We start from the raw sequence: 10,238 nt of genomic DNA, 5'->3' as shown, positions 1-10,238 counted from the left end.
GAACAGTGGCCTTTAGCATAGCTATTGCAATAAAACATGCTCACTCTGATTGACGTTTACACCACTGCTGGCTTATCAATTGTGCATTAGCCTAGTTAGCGCGCACATTCTGCGATGAAGGGGGTTGTTCGAGTTCCTGCTTGAACGCTGCTGCCACATCCATTCAGGCTGACCTGAATTGGTCCAGGACAAATCCGCAGGTACAAATGGATAATGCGCTAAATACAGGCTTCCCTAGACAAAGATGTCCAGTCACACATTTCTAGGTCATCTTTAAGCTTATGAATTAAAGCGCATTATACGCATCCTTCACGGCGGCAAAGAAAATCAGACAGGGAGTTGAGATTTCTGAGCAGAACTTATTCATCATCTGTGTGCTGCGATGAGGAACGAATGCGGGACATCAGGAGGCTGAGGAGCGGGCCAGGATCCTGGGATTGGTTCAGGCTCTTATCCGGAGGGTCTGCAGGGCGCTCCGTGTCTCCGCGCCGCGGCTTTTGGAAGCGTGACAGAGCAGATGCGCTCCAGCTCCGCATGTCTAACTGCAACAGGCTGCTGCCTGCGTTTCCAACAGGCCCCTGCTGTCTGCGCACCACCTGAGTCAGCCCGGCTGGGAGCACACCCAGTTCTCTGAGTGTAAACAGCCATCGTGTGTGTGTGCGTCTGTGTGTGTGTATGTGCACATGCGCGTGTGTGTGCACATATGTGTGTGTGTGCATGTGTGTGTGCGCATATGTGTGTGTGTGTATGCGCATATGTGTTTGTTTGTGTGTGTGCTAGTACGCGCTTATATGTGTATAGGTATCCTGTATCAATAACCTGCCTCCAGCCATTTTGCAGTACTGTGTACTTTTCTGCCGTTACCTTTTTTTTGCTTGCCGCGCAAGTTCTTTCAATTCAGTGCCAGAATCTGTAGATGACTTGGACCTCCGCTCATCCCGGAGTTCTTACTGCTGATGTGGCGGTCAGGTGGTGCGGTTCCTGTGTAAGTCGGACCAGGCGGCGATGCACCCAATGCCCGGTTGCTTGGCAGATGTCCTCTAGGAGCAGAACGGACAGGAAATGCCTGACTAATTGAGAAGATTAGTGAAGATTCTGGCAGCTGTTTGAGGAGAGGGCGCGGAGGCAGAGCGGGGCGATGATGCGCTCCCCGCTGCGAGGCCGTTAACTCTTCACCGGCGAGAGCTAATCGCCCTCCTCCCCACCGCCGACGCCAGCGACATCTCCCCGTGTGAAACACGGCTGTGTGAAGTGAGGAGTTTCACCAGTTTAGTCAGTTTAGTCAGTTCAGTCAGTTCAGTCAGTTCAGTCAGTTTAGTCAGTTTAGTCAATTCAGTCAGTTTAGTCAGTTTAGTCAGTTTAGTCGGTTTAGTCAGGCCGTCGCTGCAAAAGAGCATGTATGCTCAGTCAACTTACCTTGTATAAATAAAGGTTAATCAAATATGACATCATACACTCGCTATGGAAACCATGGAAAAATATAATCAACTTCAAAGGATCACAAGATATGATATGCATATAAGATGCATTATAAGTTCATATATAATTGAAACAATTTGTATTCGTATAAAGTGGGTAGAACTGGAAGATTCAGATATTTTGTTAGTTGAAGCACACTCATACAACCAATGTGGGCCTGTGAAGCACACACAAACACACACACACACACACACACACAAAACCACGCTCTCATATACACAAATGCGCATGCGTGCACAAGCACAAACACACTCACACACGCACACTCACACACACACATACGCACACACATACACACACCTTTCCCTGTTTTGGGGACACCAACCCCATGTGGAGGATGATGGCAGCATCCTGGAGAAAGTTGCTTTGCTCTGAGCTCATACACGTAGCAGTAAAGGCTACCTTATTTCCACCCTATAGCACCAATATCTGAGATTCCATCACTGCAGTGTGAGAGGTGAATAACCTCCAACCAATACTAATGATACCTTCTCACCCACTCTCTGCACATTTGACTAATAAAGAGGGATAAGCACAGATTCCTCATCCTTCTGAAATGCAGAAGCACTGGATGTGCCCAAGTTTTGAAAAGAAAAACCTTTTATCAGTTTGCCAGACAATGATGAAATCCCTTTTATCTCTACAGCTCGGCCTGTGGACAAAACAGACTTTAGCAGGAGTTACTCTTCAAAAGACCTTTCCAGAAGCACCAGAAACCCTGCTAAAGATTGGCCCAAGTCAGACTATACAGCAAGATACATGTACGATACAGATAAGTAAGTAAAAAAGGCAAACAAAAGATACAAGCATTCCCATCGAAAACTCAGTATGAGGTATTATCTGAGATATTTCTTCCCCATTCTGACATTTGGTCTGAGCAACAACCAAACCTCTAGACCATGTCTGCAAGCTTTTATGCATATAGTTACTGCCACATGATTGGCTGATTAAATATTTGTATTAACAAGTTGTTGAACAGGTCTACCTAATAAATTGCTCACGAGTGTATCAAACCTGTGATGCCTGGTTAAAGGTTGCATTCAATAAAGGTGAATAAAAAATAAAAACCGGAGGGGGATAGGTCAGCAATGCAACTCAGTAGTGAGAGTTGGGAAGAGTGTGCATACACAGTGAGACACACACTGCAACCAGGCTGCACAGCAATCTATAAAAAAGAGGTTAGGTGCCGCACAACAACACACAAAGGTCCCACTGCACTTCAACACATGATATCTTCTAAAGGCACGCTCTCTTGAGTTTTGAGGCTGTGTTACTCCACCAACAACCACCAGCATGGAGGCTCTCTGCAATGCAGTTCAGCGCTTGCGTGCATTGCACTCTTAATCAAACACGAGCAGGCGACTTGAAGTTTACCGGCTTTATGTGCACCAGGTGCACAACGTTAAAAGAAAACAAGATGTCACCTTGCCTCTATTTACAGTATGCTGACTTTAGAATTATGGGATGCATAGTCACTCATCCCCACCCCATTACAATATAATACCTATGTGTTTATATGGGGAGTATTGTATTGGCTAGAACACAGAGCAACATATCACTACAAAATTGGAATAGTGTTTTTGTGAACTTGTAGAGATATCCTGTTAAAAGTGGAACTAAAATTTTTGCAAACTGTAATGAATGACGATGGCTACATGACATGTAGTTGAATAATCCTCCACTGTTTGAAGCAATGTCCTGTTTGAACTACGACGTCCTGCACTAGTGCAGATGCATGCCTGACAGAACACCACATTCCATTCAGTGTGGTTAGCTGCAGCTTCATCTTCATACAAAGGCAGATGGGAAACAAGTCATTATTACTTATTATTACTCATTTATGTTTAAACGGTCGCATTTAAATGCAATTATCTTTATGGCTGTGCGAGCTAGGATTACATGGGACATCTGTGTGTGGCCATGTGTGAAGGACCTGTATATATGCCCTAAGCAAATGTAAAAGCCATTCACCTATAGGATATGCTGTAGACTCAATTCTCACATCTCATTACAGGTATTTTAAAGTCATTCTCAATAACTGATTTCAGTTTAAATATCGTTAGGCCAAGTACGCTAAATGTTCTGCCCATTTATTACTTAAGAAGCCATATAACCTAGCCAAGATTTTAGAGCTGGTCATTAAAGTCCATTCAAAATGTAAGTTGTATGACAAATGCTGTGATATTGCTGTAAATGTGCACATTGCCCAAAAATGAGGCAGAAGAACAGAAGAAAGAAACTGATTTCAACTGGTGGTTTCAAACCTCAACAGGCAACAATATTTACCCCAAGACCACTGGAGCAATAAGAGCAACCCCATTAACCTTAAAGTCCCAGCGGTGCTATGAATGACTGTGACAGATATTTACCTACCAATGGTTTATTTAATCATGTTCATTCAGAAATCAAAGGCAAAAATGGTTCAACAAAGTAATCATGAACAATAAACAGATTATAAGCAAGCTGAGATATTTTTTGACGCTTGCTCTACAAGTACCATAGATAGAACAGAAGGAAAATTAAACAGTCTTAGCTTAGGTAACACTTTACAATAAGGTTCCATTAACTAACATAAGCAAAGGTGAAATAGGAACTAGATGTTGAAGAAATAGGTTTCTTATAGTATGTGTAGATAATGAGGCATTCATGCATGTGTAAAATTAGTGAACAGTTTGTCAATGTTGGGAAATAAGTATTTCTTAACATCATTTGAAATCAGCATTAAATATTATTTGTGATGACAAAAAAGGGAACACATTATACTTAAATTACATATGAAATATGAAAGAGAATGGTACATGACTTGATGAAATTCAAATAAATTATTTGTTAATTTGTTCATAGGAAAATGCCTGGTTAATAGATTCATTCATTCTTTGTTCAGGTTAGTTACTACATTATCTAATTAACTTAATTAATGGAACCTAAAGTTTTACTCAAACTTTTTTACTTAGCAATTGCTTGCAGAAAGGAAATATGCTGAAATGTTTAAATTAAGTATATTATCAAGATTGCGTCACTTCACAATATCTATACACACAATAACTGCTTTCATATATTGCAGTATAATACCGTATGTGAAATATATTTACCATAACATTTTCAAAAAAGTCCATCCTATTTTGATGCATTGTAGTACATTCCACTTGATTTGTTTTTTCTTGTCCCATTGTGTTTTGGACTGTACCATTTGGACAGAAGAGGGGGAGTGTGTTTGTGACCTTGGCCTTGGATCGGTGTGTGGCTTTCACAGCCACACCCAGCAGGATCTGTTCATCTCTGACAAACTGCTTTGTCTCCCCAGTCCACCACAGGTGCAAATTTAACCAACCCCTCCCCCTCCCCCCACCCGCAAAAAAGATCCTTAACATTCAAAGAAAAACAAACACTGACCCAAAATGGAGGTGGTTGTTTTATTTATTTTTTTAAAAGCTTATGGGTAATGTTGGCTTCAAAGGCACAAAACAAGCCTGAACTCCATTGATGTTGAAAGGATCAACAGTGGTTGCTGTCATGAGCTTGGCGAGTGAGTGACGTTGTGGTGCGGGAGATCTTGACATTGAGACCCGTCCTGTTTTTTCTGCCCTCTGATATGTTTTGAGAAGGCTCCTGGGCTCACCTGTTGAGCCCTGACAGCAAAACAAATCACTACAATCGGGGCTGTAGTCGACCTCTGACCCCTGCTTTCAGGCGGACTGCAGAGGCAGTGAATTTGTGAAGACTCTGGTTCAATAACACCCTCCTATAAGCGACTAAGACGCTTATGGATTTAACACCTGTGGGTCAATCCTTCAGCTAAAACTCAACTGGAATTCTCACCTTCCTCACCCCTGCATCACAAATCATCCTGCTTTTTGTGTTGCTCTATGCTGAGGACCGGCTCCTGCAAGCGCTCATATGATATGGCTTCTTCTGTTTCAAGGGCCTGATTTGTCATAGTTGATTCAGGAAATTTTATTTTTTACGGATACTTTCATTTTCTGTTCTTTTTCTGTTTTTTAATGGAAGTTGTTTTTGCATTGTCCAATAAACATGCACTGATAAGATGAAATGATAATTGTAAAAAACAAACAAAAGAAATAAACACATGAGATCTAAACAAAGAAGGAATACTAGGATACAAGTGGATACTTTATACCCTGCTAACAATATCTGGTTCGCAGAAGATTCCCAGACAATACGGGCAGAGGAATGTTACCCTAGAATAATATCCTTTTTTTTCAGTTCAAAAGTCCTTTGAATTTAAAAATGTTTGCTGGCTTGTGTCAGTTTTAACCGAGAAATTTGATTAATAATGTTCCACAATTCTAACATTTCAGCACATACAGGACATTAGGAATATAATAATTGCCCTTGAAAATCATGACATTAGCGAACAACCAGAAAGGAATCCGACCAGCATGTTTCTCAGAGGCTGGATAAGAGCTACCTACCTGAGGGTTTGCAGCATGGACACTGGACCTGCCAGCCCTTGCATCACTGCCTGGCTGTCCACAATTGCTGTTTCAATTACAGGCCCAAAAACATGACGACAAACAAAACACAAGCATCTCCAATGCCTGTAAGCAAAACATGACATGATTAGAGAAGCACTGCGAGAAACCATGGGAAAACATAATCAGTTTATCCCATGATATCATAATCACGGATCCCATGATATCTACAATGCATTATCCTTTTATAACACTTTATGTTCAAAGAATTTGAAGATTCAGGTATTCTATTAATAAAACATACCTATGCAGCCAATGCAAGCCCGTGATGCACAGACAAACACCGACACACCCACACACACACACACACACACACACACAAACCTAGGCACACGCACGCACACACACACACACACACACCCAGGCACACACACACACACACACACAGACACATACACACACATCCAGGCACACGCATACACACACACACACACACACACACACACACACATTTTTTGAATTCACATGACAGTGCTTTCTACCATGAATGTGGTACACAGTAGGGGTCCAGCCTAGCAACCACAGCCAAAATAAATCACAGCCCAGCTAGTTTCACTTGTTCAGTCGGATGACTGCATGAATAAATAATGTAGTGGGCTGGGGAGAGGTAAATAATTAAGTGACTTAAGTTTGCAAGTATACATCTGAATTAGCCTGAATGAGTGAAAGTACATAATATAAGCAATCTATGCTTCTAAAAACCCTGCTGCGTGGGGTTTGGCCAGTATTTCTCTAAATATTTTTAAAGCTTTGTTCTAGCTCTTGGCATAGGTGCAGGTGTAGGTTTGGGTGAATTCCTCAGCTCTGCTGGTTGTTGTTGAACATCTGAATAATCTTTATTCCACAATAATCAATTATGTGTCCTCTCAGGTCTACCCAGATCGTATGTACACGATCAAAACATTGTCAAAAAACTACATGGGAGCTCCCAATAGATAAGACATCTTCCCTGCCAATGGACCAATCAGATCTATACATATCTGAGGCATGTCAGCGTGGATATGAAATGCAGTGTAGCAGCACTACAGCCCATTGATGGTGTTGTCATTCCCTGACAGAACTCCTCTGGTCTGAATGTGTGGTGAACCTCACATTCCGTTCTCTCACTACATTTGTATTATGGTCATATGTTATTGCCGACGTTCCGACCACAATCCCACGTAAACAGAGTGCAGAGATAGGAAGCTTTAAACGATGATGACAAGTGTAGTTTGGTTCTTGTTTAGCATAGTTAAGTTGCACTGGTGCTTTAGTGATGTTGTATCTATACTTATGGTCTGGGAATGTCGCTTGCCAGTTCTGCCATCTGGCAACCCCATTTTCCAGTGTTCAGCTTTGAGGCTTTAAAACTCCAGAGTTGAGCGTCACTTGAGATACTTGTGATACTTGTGTCCTTAAATAGAAGAATAAGCCTTGTATTATTTGCAGAGGCTTAGAGTTATCTATCACGGCCAATGCAGATATAACAATTAAGTTGGGTTAGAATTAATGCCCCTGCTTCCTATTGCCATGTCTCTTTATCGATCAGATTGTTCAAGACAATAAATGACCACTGAATCTTGAAAGGGACCTGTCAAGCCAATGGTAAGATTGTATATGTATTCCATATTTAGTCACAGATGCTAACAGAAGAATGACGTGCTACAATTACACAATAATTCGTCCTTGTGTATTTCGCTATTCAATGAGCAGAGTTTTTCACTGTGTCGGAATAGCTTCAGGCTATTTTTGGCCTATATCTTGTTGCCATAACACAAAGTTTTCGTGGTCAAAGTTCATATTTATCCTTGAGTTTATGCTCTCAGATAGACGCTATTGTCCAATATGTCACGCTAGTTGCAGATGAGACTGGGCTGGGGGTGCTTGTTTACTGGCCGAACTACACAACAATGGTGGCACTTAGAAACTCCGTATTTGATTTCATTTTAGTGTTTCGCTTATTTATGAAGCCGGAACAGACAGCTTGTTGCTTCCTCCCATAGTTTGGTTGCAGGAGCACTGAATGTCTGAGTTGAGCAGTCCTTTGGTGCTGGCACCATGACCACCAGGGGCCTTGTACAAAGGGGTCAATCAGGAGTATGCAATATCTGGATGAGTGTCTGAATTAATGCAACGTTATATAATTTAGACATGAAGAGGTTTGTAACAAATGGTGTGTAGCACATCTCTTCTCCTCATGGTTGTTTGTGTTCACAGTCAGATTCCTGTGCTGTTCCAACACAGCCAATCGGGTTAGCAGTTCTGAACTAGGGCTGCGGCAAAGAAGGCCCCAGATTTGAAGCAATCTTCCTATATTAGCTCTCTATAGAAAATATACAATAATAAATCATGTCGCCCATTTTTTCATTTATTTTCCCCCTTGGCTATAAACAGGAAAGTCCAGAGAATCAAAGCGAAAGACATCTGATGGACAGCGGTGGAACGCGAGACATATGGAACAGGCCGCGCTTTCTTCTCCGTGGCGACCCACTTCCTCTGCCCGGGTTTAAATGAACTGTGTAATTATAAACACACCAGGCTCAAGGTGCAGGACCCTCCCCAACACGTGCTGCTCATCAGAGCCTGCTCCAGGAGGCCTATTAACGTACGAAAATGTGAAGATTCATAATTACACACGTCTCAGCACTGAGCAAATAAATGCACGGAAGACACTGCAAGGTCGTGTTTGGTGCAATACGTGCTTAATATCAATTAACCATCCAAGGATATTTTTCTTCTTCAAGCAAAACAATTCCCAGATGGTTTTCTCCTAAGTCCTGCCCAGCAGTCTACATGCACTGTGAACTAAATTCTCTCAGGAACTGGAAACTCTCTTGGGAAAAAATAGCACTTTTATTTTGCTAAATGCACATACACAGATGACCTTTTTACCTGCGTAATCCTATAAATTCCTGTAGTATTCTATCAAATAATTAAATAACACCTTTCCATGTGTCACTTGAATGTGAAAACATAATGGAAATGGATTGCCAAAAACTATTAACAAATGCTCAATGGCAAAGCAGGTGAAAAATATTTATTATATCCACCGTGAGAATGTGTTAAAAATCTCAGGCTTGAACGAACCTACAACGCCTCAAGAGAACAGCCAGCAGAGCTCTGCCAAAGAAAAACAAATATAACGCGCACCTGGATGGACGTGCGACGCTTAAGTCTGCGCCAGAATGAACATGACGATGCAAGAATCTATTAGCTCATGTCTTCTTCACTTTAAGAGCTCTGCTGTAGCGCAATTGACCGAATCTGGGATAGTGCATATAGTCTGCCTGCAACACAAACACACTTAATTTTTGATTCATTTTCATAGTAGTTGTATTTGTTTTCTATAATCTGAACTGAAGTAGTCTATAATACTTCCAAATGGGTCGGCTCATCTTAATTTAGCCTCAAATGATTCACTTTGGTGAAGATCATTTTGACGTGTTTAGCCGGTGTATTTTGAGGCTGTAGTCGGAGTACACAGGGTAAATAAATATTTGATGACAGCGCCACCTCGCCCCGTTGCCGAGGGTACCGTAAGCAGATCATCTTCTGACCTTCAGTTGCTGAGGACCAGATGAATAATTGAAACCAAATTGTCAATCATCCTGTTGGGTCCTGGTGGAATTAGAAGTTTATCTGCAATCAGATCTCACTTGAGCATCAATCACGCTGCAAGACTTCCCCCTCAACTGACATGACAAGTAGACAGTGTTCCCAGAATATTTCTCACTATCCACAAAGCATACATTTCAGAAATACCCATCCTTATACTAATATCAATGTTGTGTTCCAGATATATTTTTTTAAGCGTACAAGTGACTACATATGATTATAACATGCACAACATAATCCTGAGTGTAAATTCAAGAGGTTAAATGAACCCATACTAGATTGAAAAGCAATCTACAGTAGCGGTGTAAAATACACTATTCAGACTTTATTCATCACTGAACACTCTATTCAGACGATAAGAACCGTTTTAAAATATGACGGTTATGTAAATTTCATGATTGGCACACTTTTTAAATGAGGTGGCTGTCGTCTTTGGATGGGTCTCTAATCAATGCTTTGCTCTTCAGAGATGCTCTGTGCTCAGACCAGATGGACTGACCAATAAGTGTGTACTGCCGGAAGGTCTCCACCTCTGGACTGATTCATGTTTACTAGTCTTATTAGTCTTATTTGGGAACCAGCAGAACCATCAGCCCTTCTGCAGAATGGGGGTAAACCCTGTGTCACCTTCTCACAGTAGGCTGGTATTTGATACTTCCTCGAACCCCAGCC

Source organism: Conger conger, chromosome 14 (assembly GCF_963514075.1).
Source record: "Conger conger chromosome 14, fConCon1.1, whole genome shotgun sequence".
Lineage (NCBI taxonomy): Eukaryota > Metazoa > Chordata > Actinopteri > Anguilliformes > Congridae > Conger > Conger conger.
The sequence above is the reverse complement of the archived record's forward strand: the minus strand, read 5'-3'. Positions refer to the sequence as shown.